Raw genomic sequence first — 24,369 nt, forward strand, 5'->3', positions numbered from 1 at the left:
AAATCAGACCAGTTGATATGCATAGTAATTCGATTTGTCACCTTTATAGAGCCTTTAAAGCTTCAATTTCTAGCTATTAAGTTTTTACTGAAGTGTGTTCAATTTTGATGTGGTCGATGTGGGGGGAGTGGAAATACCAGTAACCGTGGAAAACCCACCTGTCCAGTATGGCAACCACTTACCAAGCTGACATGCGCCTGGGGTGACGATTGAACCCAGGTTTCCAAGATGAGGAGCCCAAAAACAAACCTCTGCGCTTACCTGACAGTAAAAAACTATGATGTATGATTACCGTAAGTGTTACTCTTATGTCTAAGTGTATTAAATCTTATAAAAGGTACTTTTTTAATCAAATTGTTGACAGAAATTAAGTTAATGAAAAGTTATATTAGTATATGAAGAAAATTTGCTTACCACTTTATTGACCAGTTTGGTACAATATATCAATGCAGAATGCAATATGGCTTGTGAAACAAGTATTCATTTGACGAATTTCAGTTTTACCAAACATTCATGGTTCAATTTATATGCTTAATGTTTTAAACAGTTTGGGAAAAAGGTTCCAACCATAGTTAATTTCTGTTATACTTTAAAGGTAAACATGTATATGCTTTTCTATAACTAAGCAGCCACAGAGAAAAGTTTACCCCAACAATAAACCTGGACAATATATTTTATTCCTCTCTCGTTTTTTCAGTGGTGATACAATAAATTTCAATATAATCTGATAGCTTTCCATAGCAACCATTTTAATGGTGCATCTATTACCCTTTGGAACATTTTCAATGCATAGTTTTGCACAATGCTTCAATTACTTACTGTTTCACTTTTTGGAATAGATTTATTACACAATATTCCAATGGTCACTTAAAATAAATAAAACAATATACAGAGCAAAAAACTAATTGTTTCATTTCTGAAAAAATTGTGTAATTAATACTTCATAATATACCATTTAAACTGCAAAATATTAATTCGTTATAGTTAAATTGCGTTGGCATTTAGAATGTCCTTGAAGAACCAGACTTATGTTTACCTGGTGAAACATACAGCACCCAGACTGCATGTGATATTGCATAAAACTTATATGGTTGCCATGGTTCCTGGTTGTGCTATGTATCACACCTGAAGCATTCTGGACTGGTTCCCACTTTAGAATGTTCCATTATGCATACATGGAAAGGAATGATAAGGATGTTTCTGCTTCAATTTTTTTATACGACTGTAATATTTGAAGATTACAAAAATATAGAATAAAAGTGTTTTTTTATTTATTATTTGTGTTATTTTGGCATACATAAAGGCACGAGCAAGGCAAAGGCTAAAATAATCTTACATAAGGTAGGCTAAACCCCCCTGCTGATAAGCTTATAGAATGGAAAAGTCCAGATTCTAAGGTGTAGCAGATAAGTTGTCGAGAAATCTTTTAGAATGAATAACAGAGCCGAACTGCATGCATTGCTATTTAGCTTCTTGCGTTGTTTCGCTTTTTTAAAGATCCAAACGTTTTTCCAACAGCTTAATGCAGCAAAAAGATAACGCGCGTTTGAAAATTGAAAACCTGCTTCGAATGTGTGCACAATATGTTTGTGATATAAAAAGGATTTAACGAAATAAAAAAATGTCGGATCGAGCTTCGAATGTAACGGACCTTACAGAGCGTACGCCCTCTACGACAACAATCAGCACCGTCGCAGTTAAGGCCGGGCACTCGACAGTTGTCCTCGCCATTCTCAGAGTGAGTCTCACGTTCTAAGATCTTGACTCTTTCTTAATTTGTTTTTGTTACTTTGTTTTGGCATTTCAATGACAGTAGTTTAAGGGCATAATTTATAAATTATTGTAGCATTTTTTTAAATATGTTTAACTCATTTTTTGTGTGTTCCGTTTTACTTTCCTTTGGGTGTTTTTTCCGTTGGCTATGATATGAACTTTCTGCACACCACAGTAGGGTGATTAACATTTTTGAAGCAAGAAATCTAATGCATTTTGCATGATATTTGATGTTTAAGGTGAACCATGTGACTGTCTATGTTTTAATTTGTTTGTAAACTGTTTGGTGGTTATGATAACTATTATCATTATCATCATTATATGAAAATCTTCATCGTCATCACATCTAGAACATCAACAGCATTGTGATAATATCAAAATAACAAATAAAAAGTTATCAGCATTATTTATATTCATTATTTTTCACTTATTTGCAAATTGTCGTCCAGTTGCAATTGTCAATTTAATTAAAAGTTAAAGGTGCGGTGTATAGTCTGCTTCGATAACTTATGCATGTTCAGCCGACTTCGACAGTCAATTTTGTTAAATATTAATATATTTTTTGGTAATTATGCTCCCCCCAAATTTTGTTTGGGTGGAGCATATAGTCGCCGCTTCGTCTGTCCTTCCGTGTGTCCTTGTGTCCGCCCGTCCGTGCACCATCCATCGTATTATTTTGTCCAAAGTTATGCACCTCAACGGGCTACTTTTTAGCAATTAATGACCGGAATTCAATGAAACTTTAAGGGAAGCTTCACTACCAAGAGGAGATGTGCATATTATCAGCCAGTTACGGTCGGATGATTTTTCACAGAGTTATGGCCCTTTTAAATTTTCCATTAACTGTACATATAGTGCAATTCTTGTCCGGGCTATTTCGCAGCAACTAATGCCCGGAATTCAATGAAACTTCATGGGAAGCTTCACTATCAAGAGGAGATGAGCATATTATCAGTGGGTTCCGGTCGGATGATTTTTCACAGAGTTATGGCCCTTTGAAATTTTCCATTAACTGTACATATAGTGCATTTCTTGTCCGGGCTATATCTCAGCAACTAATGACCAAATTCTATGAAACTTTATGGGAATCTTCACCACCAAGAGGACATGTGCATATTATCAGTGGGTTCTGGACGGATGATTTTTCACAGAGTTATGGCCCTTTAAAATTTTCTATTTACTGTATATATAGAGCATTTCATGTCCGGGCGATTTCTCAGCAACTAATGACTGGAATTCAATGAAACTGTATGGGAAGCTTCACAACCAACAGGAGATGCGCATATTATCAGCCGGTTATGGTCAGATGATTTTGCACAGAGTATTGGCCCTTTGCAATTTTCTATAAACTGTATATATAGTGCAATTCTTGTCCGGGCTATTTCTCCCCAATTACTAACTGGAATTTAATGAAGCTTTATGGGAAGCTACCTTGAGGAAATGCGCATGTTATTTGTGGGTTCTAGTTAGATGATTTATTTAGAGAGTTATGGTCCTTTGAAATTTTTAAGTTGCTAAACCATCCATCGTATTATTTTGTCCAAAGTTATGCACCTCAAGACGTTTCCTTTTATCTGAATATATAGTGCAATATTGTGATAAAAAAAAACTTTGGGGAGCATCACCCGTCCCCGACAGTTTCTTGTTTAACCCAAGTGTCTGATTATCCTTCTCTCGCATTCAAAAGTTTGTATTGTGTAACAGTTTTATTTGAATAGGGACATAATCTTATGATAGTGTTATGGTTGCTATTGGTTTATTGGTACGTAGTGTAAATACACATGAAAAAATAGCAGTTTTTCTTTGGGTTAAAAAACAATCATATTTTATAATTCTGAATATCTTTACATTTTTCATAACAAACATGTAAACATTTCCAGGAACTGTTGACATGATTGAAACTTTGATTAATACAATTATTCTGCAAGCCCATCATTATCAAGTATGTCGTTTTAATTTGCGTAAAGGGACATATTTATGCTATTATTGTGTTCATATATGCTCACATCAACCAACAAGGGAGGCAACTCCTGAGGTTACATATTGGCAGTATCTAAAAAGTCACACTGTATTGTTGTATATATATATATATATATATATATATATATATATATATATATATATATATATATATATATATATATATATATATATGCACGAATAAATCAATCAATCAAAAAGTGTATATAAATAAATATATATATGTCATACAAATACAGATCATACAATACATTCAATTTATAACATTTAACAATTGGAAAACAATTATCACAGGTTTCTAATCAAAAGGCATTGATAGATCACATTTTGGTTATCACAGACAAAGTTATTCAGTTACAATTAACTAGTCAGTATATTTGGCAGAGACATGAAATAACAAGAAGTTACAAGATGTTGAAATCAAGACATAATATATATACCACATGATGCCCCATGAAAGTTTTGCAACTTATTTCCAATGGGGTTCTATAGATGGGTGCAAAGGTACAAAAATGGTGGCATTAATAAGCATATAAATATTATTTATTTATACTAGGGACTATAGTCTTGAGATCAAGTAGTAATAAGCATATATTATTAGAGAGCACAGCTTATACTACTATCTTGTTATCACATTTAAATGTACTTATACTGTATTGATGACTAATTAAAACAACAGTCATATATATATATAACAATATCATCAGCATTTTTTCAATTTCATATTGTCTGTGAGAGCAATCTTCACTTTCTTTTTAAATTCACATTTATTCTTAACGATTTTAACATCTGCATGCAAACAGTTCAAGTCTTTAATAATAACAAGATGTGTTTGTGAAACACAATGTCCCCCTATATGATGTTTGACCTTGAAGGATGACCTTGACCTTGTAAAGGATAACCTTGACCTTTCACCACTCAAAATGTGCAGCTCCATGAGATACACATGCATGCCAAATATCAAGTTGCTATCTTCAATATTGCAAAAGTATTCATAAAATAAGCAATTTGGGCCACATATATTTGACCTCTGACCTTGAAGGATGACCATGACCTTGACCTTTCACCACTCAAAATGTGCAGGTCCATGAGATGCACATGCATGCCAAATATCAAGTTGCTATCTTCAATATTGCAAAAGTATTTATAAAATAAGCGATTTGGGCCACACATATTTGACCTCTGACCTTGAAGGATGACCTTGACCTTGACCTTTTACCACTCAAAATGTGCAGCTCCATGAGATACACATGCATGCCAAATATCAAGTTGCTATCTTCAATATTGCAAAAGTATTCATAAAATGAGCGATTTTGGCCACATATATTTGACCTCTGACCTTGAAGGATGACCTTGACCTTGACCTTTTACCACTCAAAATGTGCAGCTTTATGAGATACACATGCATGCCAAATATGAAGTTGCTATCTTCAATATAGCAAAAGTTATTGCAAAATGTTAAAGTTGGCGCAAACAGACCAACAGACCAACGTACAGACCAACAGACCAACAGACAGACAGACAGGGCAAAAACAATATGTCCCCCACTACTATAGTGGGGGACATAAAAAGTAGTGCTGGTAAAACCATTCACTTCAGGTAAACAAAAGTTACCTTTACTATGTCTACTGTTATGATTATGTATATCAGACACTAAACTAAAATTATTATACATGTAAGAAGGGCATTTCTTGAATAACAATTGTGTGATTATGGTTGAGTCTTAATTGCTTAACTCTATTTTGAACATTTAACCAACCAAAATTACTAAAATCCTTAACTTTCAAAGATGTTCTAGAGTCATATCCATGAATGAATCTAGCAATTTTATTCTATACAACTTGTAATTTATTTTTTAATTGATTATTAATACCATTGTACCATGAAGAACTAGCATAGTCAAAACGACATTGAACCAAGGAGTTACATAACAATTTTCTTAATACCATACTAGAGTTGCGACACCTTAAGGGTTTCGCGGGATGGAATGAGTGGAGAGTTCAAATCAAATTGAAAATCGATTATTTCAAAATAAAAAATTGGTACGAAAAAATATGTGGGCAGTGGGTACGAAAAAAAAAATAATTTGGGTACGAAAACAAATTTGAGTACGAAAAAAAAAAGGGTACGAACAAAATAAAGGTACGAAAAACTATTTGGGTACGAAAAAAATGGGTACGAATAAAAAATTAGGTACGAACAAATTTGTGTACGAAAAAAATTTGAGTACGACATATGGGTACGAAAAAATTTGGGTATGAACAAATTTGTGTACGAAGAAATAATGGGTACGAACATAATATGGGCATGAAAAAAAACTAATTTGGTTACGAAAACAAATTAGAGTACGAAAAAATAAAGGAAACAAAAAAAATTAGGGTACGAAAACTATTTGGGTACGAAAAAAAATTGTACAAATAAAAATCTGGGTACGAAACAAATTTGGGTACTAAAAAAATGGGTACGATTTTTTTTATTTGGGTACGAAAAAAATGGGTATAAAAAAAAAATTGGGTACGAACAAATTTGGGTACGAAAAAGATTGGTACGAAAAAAAAAATGGGTACGAACAAATTTTGGTACGAAACACATACGGGTACGAAAAACATACGGGTACGAAAAAAAAATTGGGTACGAAAACAATTGGGAACAAAAAACATTTGGGTACGAAATAATGGGTACGAAAAAAAAAATTGGTACGAACAAAAATTTAGGTACGAAAAAAATGGGTACGAAAAAAATTGGGCACGAAAAAAAAGGGGTGCGAAAAAAATTGGGTACGAAAAACATTTGGGTACGAAACTAATGGGTACGAATTTTTTTTTAGGTACGAACAAATTTGGGTACGAAAAACATTTAGGTACGACAAAAATGATTACGAAAATCGAAAAATTGGGGTATGAAAAATCTAATTTGAATTGTCTAGCCCGTGAATTGTCTCCTGGGGGTGAATTGTCTTGGGGTTGCTATTAAGGCTACATGTACTTCCAGTCAAGCCACGTGTTTATAGCGATTGCGCAATAAAAAACACCACTTTTTCGTGATTTAATCAAAAATTAGATTTTTCCCAGTAATAACGAATACGCCAACAGGTAGATCGCGTTATATGTACAGTTAATGGAAAATTTCATAGGGCCATACATTGTAACTCTGTGAAAAATCATCTGACCAGAACCGGCTGATAATATGCATGTCTCCTCTTGGTAGTGAAGCTTCCCATTAAGTTAAATTGAATTCCAGTCATTAGTTGCTGAGAAATAGCCCGACAAAAATTGTGCACGGACGGACAGACGAAGCGGCGACTATATGCTACCCCCTTAAAAAATTTGGGGAGAGCATAATAAAAAAGTTGTGGCAATTTAAAGGTGGTACGCAAACTTTAAAATAGATTTATCAATTATATGCTTATTCTTAGTGAAAAAAAGGCCATAATTGTTACAAAATGCTTGATACAGTTATCTGCTTTTGTTTATACTTGGGGTCATGTTGGTTAAGAAGCAAAATACATGTATGAAAGCAATATGTCAATGGACATAGGAAATATATTCGAGGTGGTACGCAAACATTCCAATGCGCGCACCTACGCCGGGGTGAGTAGGATAGCTACACTATATATATTTCATATATAATAGTCGAGCTAAAAAGTAAATATACTATAAACAACAAGCTTACCTCAATCACAATTTTAATGCAATGCAGTTAAACAATAAAGTTACAATGATATGCCAGGGATTGAAACTAACTTTTTACTATTGTGGGCAACCATCTTTAGTATTTTGGTTGCCCAGATAAAGAATAACGAGCCCAGAAATATGAACATGTGAATATTATTATACATTTTTTAAATAAAATAATAGATAATTATATACATTTGCTGACAATACACATGTTCAATGCATGATGTATTATTATGAGCCTGAATTGAATCATGTCCTATTCCTATATAATGAATGTTATTTAACTAGTATTGATCCATGGTGATCAATTGTTTTTCAATTTTTATTGCACTGAATTGTTTTAAGATTTAAAAAAAAACAAGTTTACCAACTTTTGAAATTGAGTTGCCCAGGCCAAAATCTACTTGCCCCGGGCTCATGGGAAACCACTTATTTCCATCCCTGTATGCTCTTCATTTTCTGTTCTTCCATCCCGTTCTCAAAATTAATTTTAAAGCACAATATTTTTTAATAACATTTGTATGAATTACTAACCATTATCACCCAAAACACAATTTTACAACGCTGTAATCGTGTCGTAGAGATTTAGTTTACTATTATCAGTGTTCTCTTTAAATACCGGCAGCCAGCGATTCTGCCGGTTACATTTACTCTTACATTTACATGACGGCTTTTTTTCCCAAATATATCAAGTAAATGTCATAAATGCTTTTGTTTTACTGCATAGTTGCCGGCCATATAACTGGTACTCAATTTTCTGGAAAACACTGAATTATGCATGAAAAACACACAATATTTAAAATCTTAGATTCGTTTTTAAAATAAATTGACACTTATAGCTTGTCGCCATTAAAATCCAAAGATTCAAATAATTTTCCACGAGGTACGTCAACAATTGCGTAATCAAATGAATGAAAAATAAAAGTAAACAAAGCCGGATTTTACATAAATTCCAGTTTGATAAACACAACAAGGTAAAGGTACCTTGTAGTCGGTGAGATATAATAATAATACAGTTAGTAAGGCTCGACCCTGGGTACGGTAAATATACTAAAACGTACCCGGGAATTTTAACACTAAATCTGTTGTTGTCGGGTATTTTGTAAAAATTAATTATGTTTACATTTATGTCAATTTTCTGTTCAATGGCATTTATATTATCAAAACTCATTGTTAAAATCAATGATGTGATTTAATTTTAAATCTTAAATTGTTTAAAGTCGCGTCGTTGTATGACGTCGTCAAGTATAATATTTTCCGCGACATCGCACGCTCACTTTTTACCGTCATAGATTTTTTTAAAGAAACATTATTTGGTTTGCAAGGTCCGTTAAATGGGGAATGGTTAAATGGTATTTATATTATGTTTTAACAATTAATTCATGCTGTGTAATAAATATTGAATAAGATATTTCGATATTGATTGAACATGTTTCAAATTGTTATTTATGAAACCTCTTATTCTAATGAGTGTATGCTATTATATTATACTTTGTAAAGCATATCTGTTGTACTATAATCTTATTATTCATTCTTTATTGTTAATTTCATTTATTGTAGAGAATCGTCAATGTTACATCTAGTTGCCAATGCTTGTCGTTAGTGTTAGTTTTCAATGCTTGTTATCATTGTCGTCAATTTTATTCGTCAATCCTTATCGTCATTATACATGAAGGAAATAAAAGCAGAAACAGAGACGTATTCTTGATTACTTGATTATTCCTACGGCGTCCTCTCAACACTCATACTAAAAAGCATGTTGATGCAGATTTTTTAAAAGAGAAGTTTGTTTAAGGTAAACAATATTGTTTTACGTTAATCGGTAGCATGTTTAACGACATCGGATTTTTGGCGGATATACAACTCGGATACAATCTAATATTTGCGGGTATGTTTAAGTTTATTTACCGTACCCAGGGTACATGTAAGTAAAATTAAGAGTACCCGGGGTACATGTACCGGTAAGTAGTACCCGAGCCGAGAATGATCAATCGAGCCTTAGTAAGTGAGTGATGGTGTATGGGATAACATGCACTGAGGGTGTATATTTTTCACGAACAAGTCAATTGAAGGTGTTAGAGATGCATTGATCCATAAGATTTAAAGGGTAATTAACCACGGGCTTATTAAAATTAAAATGATGACATTACATTGTACCGGCTGTTTATTGTTGTATACTGTAAGCTTGCAATATTTTAAATAATGTAAACAACTTACCTTGTATTAAGTTGGCACATTGTTGTCAGGTGTAGAAACTTTTTATACTTATTTCTGTTTAGTTGCACTGGCTGAACCAAAAGAATTATGTAGTCGTTTCTAAATAATCACGAAACAACCTACTAATGCATATATGCTTGCCAGTTACTGAGTTTGTGCATTTCCATTCATTATCGGCCTTGGCAAACAGCGTAGAATCAGAGACGCCGTGTGATGTCTGCTATTTCGTTACACTGAAGATTTTCATATCCGCGGGTGTTTTTATGTCAAATGTTATGGTTTTTCAATAGATCGTATACTTATCTACAAAACAGCGAATGAGCATTCACTTTACATCATTTCTGATGATCTTATTTTGTAAATAATTTCTGAGCGTTAATTCCTACGTTGCTATGTCGTCAGCCATTTTGACGGTTGCTTTGTTTACTTTCGGTTTCCACTACAAACGAAATTAATTGATTTGCTGCTTGCGTTTTTTATTGATTAAATAATAAATTATTAAACCCTAATAATGTAATTGTCTCAATATCATTTATATTCAAGATATTATCGGATAAATAGAATACCATTCTAATACCAGTGTGTACTTACATTTATCTCGGAAAGCCTAGCCGTGTAAACCTTTCTTTAACTCGTCGCACTCAATACGTTGAATAACACATAGATTTATGTCATGTTCATTTAAAAACCACAATGTGCACAAAAGACATGCATGTGTACTACCGATTGATATTCAAACACAATTATTACGCCTTTGTTTATCGATTAAACGCCTAACTGAATTAATAACGCGTAACGTCAGTTTCTTTGTTTCGTAGCAAGATGGAAGCTAGCCTAAGCGCTTTTCATGACGTCACGCGCGCGTGCCCTTTCCCATAAAAATATTTAAACGCAAAATACTCGAAAACTTGATTTTTCCCAGGTATAACGCCTACGCCAACAGGTAGATCGCATTCTTCTCCATATACATGTCAAATTTCAGCAAAAGTAACCGGCCAGTTTTCAAGACTCCCAAATCGCGACTATATGCCTCAGCTTAACGAAACTTAGCCCCCTTTATCATTCGTTCGAATGAACGTCATCAATGATGACGTCCAATACATCACTCATTCCATATTTACTAGAGTTGCGACACCTTAAGGGTTTCGCGGGATGGAATGAGTGGGAACTAAAAAAATGTGGGTTCGAAAATTTTGGGTAAGAAAATGTGGGAACACAAATTTTGGGTACTAAACAAATGTGGGTACGAACATTTTGGTTACGAAAAAAAATGTGGGTACGAAAATTGTGGGTACAATGGGTCAATGTTAAGGTTTTAGCATGGCGGACGCTGGACGGCGAAAAGACACGATACGACACGATGAGCTGCCTATGACAATACCTCAGGTATTCTCCGAAAACAGCCGAGCGCATATGCATAAGTCAGTGAGTAATACTCAACAAGACTATTGTCAAGCAAATTTGTCCCCTAACGGCTCAACCATTGTCAGAATTTATTTTATTTTATTATTTATTGCCATTGAAACCAGAATTTTTGACGTAGGAACAAAATGAAATCACGTGCATAATGTCCTTACTGCCATCTATCCATGTTTCAAGTTTCATGAAAAAATATTAAGAACTTTTAAAGTTATCGCAGGATTCAGAAAAGTGTGACAGACTGACTGACTGACTGACTGACTGACGGACACACAGAGCACAAACCATAAATCCCCTCCGGTGAAACCGGTAGTGGACTAATAAAAGCTAGGCACGGCATATAAAATCAGAACCACTGGGTCGAATCTGCTGAAACTTGGCCACATTATAGATTATAGTCCAAACAAGCTACAGAATGAGCGTTTTTGGACCTGGCAGCGTAAAACATTAACCAATAATGGACAGCACAAAATGGGTCATTTTGTACAAAAAATGTAAACTTTGAGTGGCATTTAATGACCTTTAGACATCAGAAAGTTGCAAATTTTTAATATTCTGCACACTTCACTTGTTTTTTTTTACAAATTTAGAAGCATTTATGCTTGGGATGTATATAAACCATGTTATTCAGTGTCAAATTTGGCAAAAAATCACAATACAATCCCAAAAATGGCTAAGCAGCAATGCCCCTTTAACATTATTCCTTATATTTAATTGTATTGTTTAAAAAGATAACTGTGTATATTTAATCATAATGGCTCTGTATATCACACATGATAGGGCACTGCTGGGGCTTGAACCCAGAACTCATCTCACATTGTAAGATGCGTTTTTCAATTAAACTACAATGACTGTATCTTGTGAAGTGCAGCCAACATACACCCACATACCGGTAAGTGAAAAAATCATTCTGTCCATATATTTGTACTGGGCGTTAGTGAAAGTGAAAGTCTTTTTCCAGGTTTTCCCTGATTTCCAGGTTGGCTGGAAACCATGTTTAACTATGATAAAATGTTCTTTAGATGCCATGTGTATTAATATATAGGTCTATTTTTCTGAGATATTAATGAAAATGCCTTTGGGTATGTGGCGAATATTTAAAAAATCTGCAACTTGATATATGGTGCTAACACGGTAAAATTGTATGAGCCCAAATTATAATAGATGAATGCGTATTATGCTTCTCTGCTTATACTATGACGACATGTTCATACAATGTCATTTTTATTATTATACATGTATATGCCAAATTTAATGAAAAAGACTTGAAAATGTGTGTCGCAAGATACCAAGTACGAAAAAAATCAGCATTTTTATGTAGCGTCATCACACGGTAAAATTATTTGTGCCCAAAATAATAATAGATGAATGCATATAAGGCTTCAATGTTGCTTATACTATGACTACTGGTTCATACGATGCCATTTTTATAAATATCTATGCCAAATTTAATGAAATAGACATGAAAATGTGTGTCGCCAGGTACCAAGTAAGAAAAAAATCAGCATTTTTATCTAGGGTCTTTACACGGTTAAATTATTTGTGCACAAATAATAAATGAATGCATATTAGGCTTCAATGTTGCTTATACTATGACTACTGGTTCATACAATGCCATTTTTATAAATATCTATGCCAAATTTAATGAAATAGACTTGAAAATGTGTGTCGCCAGGTACCAAATAAGAAAAAAATCAGCATTTTTATATAGGGTCTTCACACAGTAAAATTATTTGTGCCCAAGTAATAATAGATGAATGCATATTAGGCTTCAATGTTGCTTTATACTATGACTACTGGTTCATACGATGCCAATTTTATTAATATCTATGCCAAATTTAATGAAATAGACTTGAAAATGTGTGTAGCCAGGTACCAAGTAAGAAAAAAATCAGCATTTTTATGTAGGGTCTTCACACAGTAAAATTATTTGTGCCCAAATAAGAATAGATGAATGCATATTAGGCTTCAATGTTGCTTATACTATGACTAATGGTTCATACGATACCATTTTTATAAATATCTATGCCAAATTTAATGAAATAGACTTGAAAATGTGATTCGCCAGTTACCAAGAAAGAAAAAAATCCGCATTTTTATGTAGGGTCTTCACACGGTAAAATTATTTGTTCCCAAATAATAATAGATGAATGCATATTAGGCTTCAATGTTGCTTATACTATGACGATATGTTCATACAATGCCATTTTTAAAAATATCTATGCCAAATTTAATGAAATAGAATTAAAATGTGTGTCGCCAGGTACCAAGTAAGAAAAAAATCAGAATTTTTATGTAGGGTCTTCACATGGTGAAATTATTTGTGCCAAAAATAATAACAGATGAATGCATATTAGGCTTCAATGTTGCTTATACTATGACTACTGGTTCATACAATGCCATTTTTAAAAATATAGATGCCAAATTTAATGAAATAGACTTGAAAATGTGTGTCGCCAGGTACCAAGTAAGAAAAAATCAGCATTTTTATGTAGGGTCTTCACACGGTAAAATTATTTGTGCCCAAATAATAATAGATGAATGCATATTAGGCTTCAATGCTGCTTATACTATGACTACTGGTTCATACGATGCCAGTTTTATAAATATCTATGCCAAATTTAATGAAATAGACTTGAAAATGTGTGTCGCCAGGTACCAAATAAGAAAAAAATCAGCATTTTTATGTAGGATCTTCACACGGTAAAATTGTTTGTGCCCAAATAATAATACATGTAGATGAATGCATATTAGGCTTCAATGTTGCTTATACTATGACTACTGGTTCATACGATGCCATTTTTTAAAATATCTATGCCAAATTTAATGAAAAAGACTTGAAAATGTGTGTCGCCAGGTACCAAGTAAGAAAAAAATCATCATTTTTATGTAGGGTCTTCAAACAGTAAAATTATTTGTGCCCAATTAATAATAGATGAATGCATATTAGGCTTCAATGTTGCTTATACTATGACAACTGGTTCATACGATGCCAATTTTATAAATATCTATGCCATATTTAATAAAATAGACTTGAAAATGTGTGTCGCCAGGTACCAAGTAAGAAAAAAATCAGCATTTTTATGTAGGGTCTTCACACAGTAAAATTATTTGTGCCCAAATAATAATAGATAAATGCATATTAGGCTTCAATGCAGGGTTGGCATATTGACCGGTCAATTGAGTATTGACCGGGCCGGCGGTCAATACCTGGTTAAAACCGGTCAATACTGGTCATTACTGGTCGATTGAAAATTGTAGCATTTAAACATTACAAAGGAGCCATTTTATATAAAATCAATAATTAATCTGTAATTGATAAACTTTTTTCTGAGTTATTTATTTTTAAAAAAATCTTTAAAGCTGTAAAAAGTTACTTCTTAATTATTTATGGAAACAGCCTCAAATACATAAGGACTAAGGCAATATCTTTATCTCAGTGTATCACATCTGTTACTAATTAGCCAGATTTTACATAAATTCCAGGTTGATAAACACAACAAGGTAAAGGTACCTTGTAGTCGGTGAGATATAGGTTATATTACACTAATTCCGATTCCCATAGGGTCCCATTATAAAACTGACAACTTTCACAGCATTTTTCTTGCCTTTCCGACGTATCAATTTTTCCGAACCTGGTATCATTTTAAAGATGGATCTGTCATCTTCCAATAATTGCAATAAAAAACATACCGTCTCGCAACTTCTAAGAAAGTAAATCGCTGTCGAATGAACCCACCGTAGAAAAACGTGTTTCGGAATCCTAATTTCGACAAAAGCCCCACACAATAGAAAACACACCCTCAAAAGTTCATCTTTCAAGTTAGCTTCCAATCCAAGGCATCAAAGTACTCCAGACACATACAGGATATTACAAATAACCACAAAAGACATGTCTCACATTGTTAAATGGCTTATATTCAAGAAGAGAAAAGGAACTCTTTAGAAATAGGCACTACTTTCGAATGGACCACGGAGGGATACACAATGATTTAGTGTAATGTAACCTTTAAGGGAACTCAACTTTGTCCTATCTTTTTCAAACTTTCTCCACATGAGATTTCAACTATTTCCACAATGAATATGCAATTTCAGTGCATTCGGATGGGGGTAAAGGCCTTAAAATGGCCATTTAAAGCGGTGACTAAATTGGCCGCAGTCAAGTCGGAATGCATGATTTTTAGTCTAAGTGACGACAGCTGATTTTGCGTCTCCAATTATTGTTACGCGTAACTTTCATGGCAAAAACTGGTATCATTGCATGCGAAATTCACCAATATATCAGCAAAAGGCCCAAATAAATGTATTGATTGTGAATCAGTGTACTTTTCTTGATGAAATAGGAGACTTTTTTTAAATTTTAAGCACTTTTTTCAATAAAAAACTCACTGACAGCATATAAAATCATGTTTTTTAAGAAAATTATTATTAAAAGCTTCACTTACAATCTAAACATACACATTGCAATTACAAAAATTAATGCTATTATGATGAGAGGCATAATTTTCAGCTTTCAAGCCCATACAAGCCGGCTACCCAAAATTAACACTTAAAAAGGCGCAAATCGCTCCTTCAACAGCTTACGACACAAAGTGACACTTAATGCGCATCCAGATAGTCTCTCTCATATAAATAAGTCCAGTTAGCGACATTTTATTAAGTATTCTCTTTAAAATCCAGTGTTGAAAGCGTAAGTTTTGCAAAAATGTCCACAGTCACCATGCAAAAGAGCATGTTTGCTAAGGAATTCCTACGCGAGTGGCCACACTAATGTCGTGGCAGGAAAGTCATTTGGGTGTGATTCCTCTGTAGTTCAGTGAACATTCATTCCACTACCTGGGGATGACTATCAGGATCAATTTTCCCAGCTTGGTGTAGTGTTGACCTTTCAGGATGTTGATGGATCGTCCACAAGCGCTGCACCACTGCGGCCTCTGTTCAGGACACAGAGTCGGATTGAGGTGTACACAAACCCGCAGTCAGGCAAGGATCATCCAGACCTTTAATAAAATAAAATGTTTAGGCCCCTGAAACTGGCAATTATGTTCAACACTGAGATAAGGAAACACATAGAGGAGACATCATGCCATGGCTTTCTCATTATTGACACGGCAAACTCGAGCAGCCGGGGACTTGGCTCTTAACAAAAACAGGTATGCTCCATCAATGTGAGCAAGATGGCATGTCAGAGTTAAAAAGGGCAAACAAACATACAAAAGAGATATGTAGGAAATTAGAAATTAAATGCCAGAAGTAATTTTAAGTATTGTTTTTCTGTCTGCAAGGGTTGCTGTGGAAAATAGTGCTTAACGCATAGTTTGGCCTGTAGGGGTTCTGCTAGCAAGAACAAATCGAAGTCATATCTGCCCGCCAACTGTAAGCTTGAGATAACCATATCTGATGAAGTACTGCTTTGAGAATGCATTCTTATTGTACTTGAACCAGATCACATTGACAGCACAAGGCTTCAGACCCCCCAAAAGTGTGAGGCTTTCAATAGTGCTTACCTGATACCAGACCGCATTGCCCGAGACAGTGACTTTCTCCCGGAACTGCACAGGCTGCATCCGCAGCACAACCCTTAAGCTCAATCATGGTCTGGCTGACTCTGAAATAGTGAAATCTGAATTTACAGATGCTCATTTGTCTAAAGGTTATGAGTTTATTGCCTATCTTATTAAAAGCAAACACAATGACATGCTTAAAAAGACATGTGCATTTCTGAAAAGACATACAGCTGCCCGATACTTGACTAGGAAAAGGCGCTATGGTCTTCACTCTGAAATTCATTACTCTAAGGGCTTAACAGAACAAAAGCCAGATCTTACAGCTAATTGGCCCCACCTACAGCTAAATATGCTTTATAGGTTGAAAATAAAGTTATTTGTCTGAAGAACTAGTGCTATTAACTCATCAGCTATGTTGCTCGACTGGCCGCAATTCTGTAAACATAGTGTATATATGGAAATACCTAGTCTACCACCTGCACCGCACCACTACGTCCACTGTAAAAATACACAGCTAAGTTAGTACTTTAACGAACAAACTGAAATTCATGAGTTAATTAAACAATCAGTATGATGACTCACATTGAAATCATGTCCAGTGCACCAGTCAGAGCAAGACAGCTAGCGGATTGTTGACCATCTACGGCTCAAGGACAAACGGTCAGGCCTACAAACAAAGAGAAAAATGGCATAAATGGGTTGCATGCATGTAATTTTGCATATTTTTCATCTTGCTCTCCACCTGAAACTTCAATCTATGGACATAATAATATTTACATTTAAGATTTGTTGGAAATCTTACCCTTACTTGTCCATACCAGGTCCCCCACCCATCCGGAACAGTCCAAAACCACCTAAAACATCCATTTGGACCAAAATATTGACACCTCTCATCTATTTTAGCACCCAAATCATCAAAACATTCATTAAAATTCATTTTCTACTTGTCTCGCTTGCAGACGAATCCATGTGACCTTGACATTGCAGTAAATGTGCTTTTTAAAGGTTATATTACACTAATTCCGATTCCCATAGGGTCCCATTATAAAACTGACAACTTTCACAGCATTTTTCTTGCCTTTCCGACGTATCAATTTTTCCGAACCTGGTATCATTTTAAAGATGGATCTGTCATCTTCCAATAATTGCAATAAAAAACATACCGTCTCGCAACTTCTAAGAAAGTAAATCGCTGTCGAATGAACCCACCGTAGAAAAACGTGTTTCGGAATCCTAATTTCGACAAAAGCCCCACACAATAGAAAACACACCCTCAAAAGTTCATCTTTCAAGTTAGCTTCCAATCCAAGGCATCAAAGTACTCCAGACACATACAGGATATTACAAATAACCACAAAAGACATGTCTCACATTGTTAAATGGCTTATATTCAAGAAGAGAAAAGGAACTCTTTAGAAATAGGCACTACTTTCGAATGGACCACGGAGGGATACACAATGATTTAGTGTAATGTAACCTATAATAATAATACAGTTAGTAAGGCTCGTACCCTGGGTACGGTAAATATACTAAAACGTACGCGGGAATTTTAACACTAAATCAGTTGTTGTCGGCTATTTGTAAAAATTAATTATGTTTACATTTATGTAAATTTTCTGTTAAATGGCATTTATATTATCAAAACTCATTGTTAAAATCAATAATGGGATTTAATTTTAAATCTTAAATTGTTTAAAGTCGCGTCATTGTATGACGTCGTCAAGTATAATATTTTCCGCGACATCGCACGTTCACTTTTTACCGTCATAGAGTTTTTAAAAGAAACATTATTTGGTTACCAAGGTCTGTTAAATGGGGAACACCATATTCGGTATTTATATTATGTTTTAACAATTAATTAATGCTGTGTAATAAATATTGTTTAAGATATTTCGATATTTATTGAAAATGTTTCAAAATGTTATTTATGAAACCTCTTATTCTAATGAGTGTATGCTATTATATTATACTTTGAAATGCATATCTGTTGTACTATAATCTTATTATTCATTTATTACTGTTAATTTCATTTATTGTAGAGAATCGTCAATGTTACATCTAGTCGCCAATGCTTGTCGTCAGTGTTAGTCGTAAATGCTTGTGATCATTGTCGTCGATGTTAGTCGTCAATCCTTATCGTCATTATACATGAAGGAAATAAAAGCAGAAACAGAGACGTATTCTTGATTACTTGCTTATTCCTACGGCGTCCTCTCAACACTCATACTAAAAAGCATGTTGATGCAGATTTTTTAAAAGAGAAGTTTGTTTAAGGTAAACAATATTGTTTTACGTTAATCGGTAGCATGTTTAACGACATCGGATTTTTGGCGGATATACAACTCGGATACAATCTAATATTTGCGGGTTTGTTTAAGTTTATTTACCGTACCCAGGGTACATGTAAGTAAAATTAAGAGTACCCGGGGTACATGTACCGGTAAGTAGTACCCGAGCCGAGAATGACCAATCGAGCCTTAGTAAGTGAGTGATGGTGTATGGGATAACATGCACTGAGGGTGTATATTTTTCACGAACAAGTCAATTGAAGGTGTTAGAGATGCATTGATCCATAAGATTTAAAAGGGTAATTAACCACGGGCTTATTAAAATTAAAATGATGACATTACATTGTACCGGCTGTTTATTGTTGTATACTGTAAGCTTGCAATATTTTAAATAATGTAAACAACTTACCTTGTATTAAGTTGGCACATTGTTGTCAGGTGTAGAAACTTTTTATACTTATTTCTGTTTAGTTGCACTGGCTGAACCAAAAGAATTATGTAGTCGTTTCTAAATAATCACGAAACAACCTACTAATGCATATATGCTTGCCAGTAACTGAGTTTGTGCATTTCCATTCATTATATTATCGGCCTTGGCAAACAGCGTAGAATCAGATGAGACGCCGTGTGATGTCTGCTATTTCCATATCCACGGGTGTTTTTATGTCAAATGTTACGGTTTTTCAATAGATCGTATACTTATCTACAAAACAGCGAATTAGCGTTCACTTTACATCATTTTTAATTATGTTATTTTGTTAGTACTTTCTCGCGTTTTTTTCGAACCTGTATTGGCAGCCATTGGTCGACGCCGTCTGCTATTTCGAACGATGAAGATTTCCATATCCACTGGCGTTTTTTTATGTCAAATGTTAGTGTTTTCCAATAGATCGTATACTTATCTACAAAACAGCGAATAAGCGTTCACTTTACATCATTTCTGATGATCTTATTTTGTAAATAATTTCTGAGCGTTAATTCCTACGTTGCTATGTCGTCAGCCATTTTGACGGTTGGTTTGTTTACTTTCGGTTTCCACTACAAACGAAATTAATTGATTTGCTGCTTGCGTTTATTTATTGATTAAATAATAAATTATTAAACCCTAATAATGTAATTGTCTGAATATCATTTATATTCAAGATATTATCGGATAAATAGAATACCATTCTAATACCAGTGTATACTTACATTTATCTCAGAAAGCCTAGCCGTGTAAACCTTTCTTTAACTCGTCGCACTCAATACGTTGAATAACACATAGATTTATGTCATGTTCATTAAAAAACCACAATGTGCACAAAAGACATGCATGTGTACTACCGATTGATATTCAAACACAATTATTACGCCTTTGTTTATCGAGTAAACGCCTAACTGAATTAATAACGCGTAACGTCAGTTTCTTTGTTTATTAACAAGATGGAAGCTAGCCTAAGCGCTTTTCATGACGTCATGCGCACGTGCCGTTTCCCATAAAAAATATTTAAACACAAAATACTCGAAAAGTTGTTTTTTCCCAGATATGACGACAACGCCAACAGGTAGATCGCATTCTGGTCCATTTACATGTCAAATTTCAGCAAAAGTAACCGACCAGTTTTCAAGCGCCCCAAATCGCGACTATATGCGCCAGCTTAACGAAACTTAGCCCCCTTTATCATTCGTTCGATTGAACGTCATCAATGATGACGTCCAATACATCACTCATTCCATACAAATAATACTTTTGTTAATTGTATTCTTTTGTTTAACTAGAGTTGCGACACCTTAAGGGTTTCGCGGGATGGAATGAGTGGGAACTAAAAAAATGTGGGTTCGAAAATTTTGGGTAAGAAAATGTGGGAACACAAATTTTGGGTACTAAACAAATGTGGGTACGAACATTTTGGTTACGAAAAAAAATGTGGGTACGAAAATTGTGGGTACAATGGGTCAATGATAAGGTTTTAGCATGGCGGACGCTGGACGGCGAAAAGACACGATACGACACGATGAGCTGCCTATGACAATACCTCAGGTATTCTCCGAAAACAGCCGAGCGCATATGCATAAGTCAGTGAGTAATACTCAACAAGACTATTGTCAAGCAAATTTGTCCCCTAACGGCTCAACCATTGTCAGAATTTATTTTATTTTATTATTTATTGCCATTGAAACCAGAATTTTTGATGTAGGAACAAAATGAAATCACATGCATAATGTCCTTACTGCCATCTATCCATGTTTCAAGTTTCATGAAAAAATATTAAGAACTTTTAAAGTTATCGCAGGATTCAGAAAAGTGTGACAGACTGACTGACTGACTGACTGACGGACACACAGAGCACAAACCATAAATCCCCTCCGGTGAAACCGGTAGTGGACTAATAAAAGCTAGGCACGGCATATAAAATCAGAACCACTGGGTCGAATCTGCTGAAACTTGGCCACATTATAGATTATAGTCCAAACAAGCTACAGAATGAGCGTTTTTGGACCTGGCAGCGTAAAACATTAACCAATAATGGACAGCACAAAATGGGTCATTTTGTACAAAAAATGTAAACTTTGAGTGGCATTTAATGACCTTTAGACATCAGAAAGTTGCAAATTTTTAATATTCTGCACACTTCACTTGTTTTTTTTTACAAATTTAGAAGCATTTATGCTTGGGATGTATATAAACCATGTTATTCAGTGTCAAATTTGGCAAAAAATCACAATACAATCCCAAAAATGGCTAAGCAGCAATGCCCCTTTAACATTATTCCTTATATTTAATTGTATTGTTTAAAAAGATAACTGTGTATATTTAATCATAATGGCTCTGTATATCACACATGATAGGGCACTGCTGGGGCTTGAACCCAGAACTCATCTCACATTGTAAGATGCGTTTTTCAATTAAACTACAATGACTGTATCTTGTGAAGTGGAGCCAACATACACCCACATACCGGTAAGTGAAAAAATCATTCTGTCCATATATTTGTACTGGGCGTTAGTGAAAGTGAAAGTCTTTTTCCAGGTTTTCCCTGATTTCCAGGTTGGCTGGAAACCATGTTTAACTATGATAAAATGTTCTTTAGATGCCATGTGTATTAATATATAGGTCTATTTTTCTGAGATATTAATGAAAATGCCTTTGGGTATGTGGCGAATATTTAAAAAATCTGCAACTTGATATATGGTGCTAACACGGTAAAATTGTATGAGCCCAAATTATAATAGATGAATGCGTATTATGCTTCTCTGCTTATACTATGACGACATGTTCATACAATGTCATTTTTATTATTATACATGTATATGCCAAATTTAATGAAAAAGACTTGAAAATGTGTGTCGCAAGATACCAAGTACGAAAAAAATCAGCATTTTTATGTAGCGTCATCACACGGTAAAATTATTTGTGCCCAAAATAATAATAGATGAATGCATATAAGGCTTCAATGTTGCTTATACTATGACTACTGGTTCATACGATGCCATTTTTATAAATATCTATGCCAAATTTAATGAAATAGACATGAAAATGTGTGTCGCCAGGTACCAAGTAAGAAAAAAATCAGCATTTTTATCTAGGGTCTTTACACGGTTAAATTATTTGTGCACAAATAATAATAGATGAATGCATATTAGGCTTCAATGTTGCTTATACTATGACTACTGGTTCATACAATGCCATTTTTATAAATATCTATGCCAAATTTAATGAAATAGACTTGAAAATGTGTGTCGCCAGGTACCAAATAAGAAAAAAATCAGCATTTTTATATAGGGTCTTCACACAGTAAAATTATTTGTGCCCAAGTAATAATAGATGAATGCATATTAGGCTTCAATGTTGCTTATACTATGACTACTGGTTCATACGATGCCAATTTTATTAATATCTATGCCAAATTTAATGAAATAGACTTGAAAATGTGTGTAGCCAGGTACCAAGTAAGAAAAAAATCAGCATTTTTATGTAGGGTCTTCACACAGTAAAATTATTTGTGCCCAAATAAGAATAGATGAATGCATATTAGGCTTCAATGTTGCTTATACTATGACTAATGGTTCATACGATACCATTTTTATAAATATCTATGCCAAATTTAATGAAATAGACTTGAAAATGTGATTCGCCAGTTACCAAGAAAGAAAAAAATCCGCATTTTTATGTAGGGTCTTCACACGGTAAAATTATTTGTTCCCAAATAATAATAGATGAATGCATATTAGGCTTCAATGTTGCTTATACTATGACGATATGTTCATACAATGCCATTTTTAAAAATATCTATGCCAAATTTAATGAAATAGAATTAAAATGTGTGTCGCCAGGTACCAAGTAAGAAAAAAATCAGCATTTTTATGTAGGGTCTTCACATGGTGAAATTATTTGTGCCAAAAATAATAACAGATGAATGCATATTAGGCTTCAATGTTGCTTATACTATGACTACTGGTTCATACAATGCCAATTTTAAAAATATCTATGCCAAATTTAATGAAATAGACTTGAAAATGTGTGTCGCCAGGTACCAAGTAAGAAAAAATCAGCATTTTTATGTAGGGTCTTCACACGGTAAAATTATTTGTGCCCAAATAATAATAGATGAATGCATATTAGGCTTCAATGCTGCTTATACTATGACTACTGGTTCATACGATGCCAGTTTTATAAATATCTATGCCAAATTTAATGAAATAGACTTGAAAATGTGTGTCGCCAGGTACCAAATAAGAAAAAAATCAGCATTTTTATATAGGATCTTCACACGGTAAAATTGTTTGTGCCCAAATAATAATACATGTAGATGAATGCATATTAGGCTTAAATGTTGCTTATACTATGACTACTGGTTCATACGATGCCATTTTTTAAAATATCTATGCCAAATTTAATGAAAAAGACTTGAAAATGTGTGTCGCCAGGTACCAAGTAAGAAAAAAATCATCATTTTTATGTAGGGTCTTCACACAGTAAAATTATTTGTGCCCAATTAATAATAGATGAATGCATATTAGGCTTCAATGTTGCTTACACTATGACAACTGGTTCATACGATGCCAATTTTATAAATATCTATGCCATATTTAATGAAATAGACTTGAAAATGTGTGTCGCCAGGTACCAAGTAAGAAAAAAATCAGCATTTTTATGTAGGGTCTTCACACAGTAAAATTATTTGTGCCCAAATAATAATAGATAAATGCATATTAGGCTTCAATGCAGGGTTGGCATATTGACCGGTCAATTGAGTATTGACCGGGCCGGCGGTCAATACCTGGTTAAAACCGGTCAATACTGGTCATTACTGGTCGATTGAAAATTGTAGCATTTAAACATTACAAAGGAGCCATTTTATATAAAATCAATAATTATTCTGTAATTGATAAACTTTTTTCTGAGTTATTTATTTTTAAAAAAATCTTTAAAGCTGTAAAAAGTTACTTCTTAATTATTTATGGAAACAGCCTCAAATACATAAGGACTAAGGCAATATCTTTATCTCAGTGTATCACATCTGTTAC

At 34.0% G+C, this 24,369-nt stretch overlaps 1 protein-coding gene and 1 long non-coding RNA gene across 3 annotated transcripts in view; one reads left to right on the forward strand and one right to left on the reverse strand.

Annotated features, from left to right (window-relative positions):
- LOC127845792 (E3 ubiquitin-protein ligase MYLIP-like) overlaps positions 1–24,369 on the forward strand; it is a 239,331-nt gene that overhangs the window by 84,303 nt on the left and 130,659 nt on the right. The window lies entirely within an intron of this gene.
- On the reverse strand, positions 14,600–18,049 carry LOC127845812 (uncharacterized). The gene is made up of 3 exons (XR_008033399.1): positions 17,156–18,049; positions 16,574–16,674; positions 14,600–16,066 (listed from the first exon to the last, which is right to left on the reverse strand). It is a non-coding gene; the product is annotated as an uncharacterized LOC127845812 (long non-coding RNA).

This window comes from Dreissena polymorpha, chromosome 9 (genome assembly GCF_020536995.1).
Source record: "Dreissena polymorpha isolate Duluth1 chromosome 9, UMN_Dpol_1.0, whole genome shotgun sequence".
In the NCBI taxonomy this organism is placed as follows: domain Eukaryota; kingdom Metazoa; phylum Mollusca; class Bivalvia; order Myida; family Dreissenidae; genus Dreissena; species Dreissena polymorpha.